This window comes from Austrofundulus limnaeus, unplaced genomic scaffold, assembly GCF_001266775.1.
Source record: "Austrofundulus limnaeus strain Quisiro unplaced genomic scaffold, Austrofundulus_limnaeus-1.0 Scaffold46, whole genome shotgun sequence".
NCBI classification, from domain to species: Eukaryota; Metazoa; Chordata; class Actinopteri; order Cyprinodontiformes; family Rivulidae; genus Austrofundulus; species Austrofundulus limnaeus.
In genome coordinates this window covers 1,820,177-1,821,687 of record NW_013952448.1, presented here as the reverse complement: position 1 = coordinate 1,821,687, position 1,511 = coordinate 1,820,177, and the positions used below count along the sequence as shown (strand labels likewise).

General features: G+C 37.3%; 1 protein-coding gene across 1 annotated transcript in view; it reads right to left on the bottom strand.

The window, feature by feature from the left end:
* Positions 1-1,511, bottom strand: part of lpcat2 (lysophosphatidylcholine acyltransferase 2) — an 18,498-nt gene that overhangs the window by 5,892 nt on the left and 11,095 nt on the right. The gene's annotated exons all lie outside the window — the stretch shown is intronic.

Below are 1,511 nucleotides of genomic sequence, written 5' to 3'. Positions count from 1 at the left end.
CTTTAAGCCTTGGTTTTTGTATTGTATTTTGACAATGTAATTTTAGGATACTTTGTTTTGATTATGTTGTTAATAAAAATAACATTTTTTTAGTTAAAATAATATGGTCAAATAAACTTTTTCTTACAACTATTTGAGCGCAGAGTGCCCAAGCGTCAATATGTTGCGAGTCTGACATGAGAATGTGTTATCAAAGTATGTGTTCTCTGGTCAGTTTTTTCAGTCTGTTGCTTTGCTGGGATCAAGAGACGCCATGAGGGTCTCTCCAGCTTCTTGCCTTTCTGTGCTGGAAAAACAGCCAGTTTCCAGCTTATTCTTTTGTTGCAGCAATTTTTCCTTCTTGAAACTTACATGGACCACCATGTAATTGGAGTTATAATTTCCATCTTGGGCCACTCTGAACTGCTGAGTCACCCTGAGCTCGAGCCAACCCTCTGGAACTACMCTGCTGGGAGATTTATTTTTTATTTTTTAAAGCTGCCGCTGTCCTGAGCCATCCTGAAGAGAGCTACTGTACCTCTCGCTTGTCACGCTGCTGACTGCACCGAGCCCACAAAGGCCTCCAGTTGACCGACAAAGAAGGCCTGGTGCCGGCTGTCCCATCTAGACTGACACCCCTGAGCTGGCATCAATATGGTCAAATAAACTTTTTCTTTCAACTATTTGTGTGTTTAAATGTGTTATAGAGTACAAGTAAATCGGGGCTACTCTAAAAAGAAAAAAACTGTTAATCTGGTAAGTACTCAGCATTGTTTACATAATTTGAATAGCCCCATCCCTTTAAGTACACTGTTTCAAGATGGCATCGCGCTTAGCATATCTTGGCCCCAACCTCTTGACAGGGGTAGACTCTCTAGTGTATATACCTCATTGCAGCTAGGTATTATTCCAAAAACACATGACCGTGTGATCGGCTGGTGAAGCCATTGATATATATTAATGGATTGGGCGTCACATGASCTGGGCATGCTTCGCAAGGGGATTTTTATGCATTGAGCTAATGCTAACCCTAAACATTGAAATCAACGAGCAGAACGTAGCGCGGTGCAAACAAACATTTTATAAATGTACAAATGGTACAAATACTTTGCTATAAACTACATAGATTGTTACAACACATTTACAAGAGCAAAAAGTGTTATGTTTCACAGGTAAATATTAAGCATATTTAACCAAAATTAATTATTTTAATCGTAAAACCTATATGCTAACATTAAAAAGCTTCAACATTCATGTTTAACGTTATTTAAAATCAATTTTATCAGTTGTCAAATATATTATTTACTGACATTAAACATGTAAAATGTGGACTGTATTGGATTGTTGACTAGTTAGACTGCATAATAATAATTCAGAAATTATCATGCAGACTCACTAATGACAGACAGTAAAAATGTAATGGTTGAGCATCATAAACATAAATAGTTATGTTGTCAGACAGGTCGGTTTAATCAGATATTATCTACATCCAGTATTTGTGTGCATATGAGAGAGAGAGAGAGAGAGAGAGA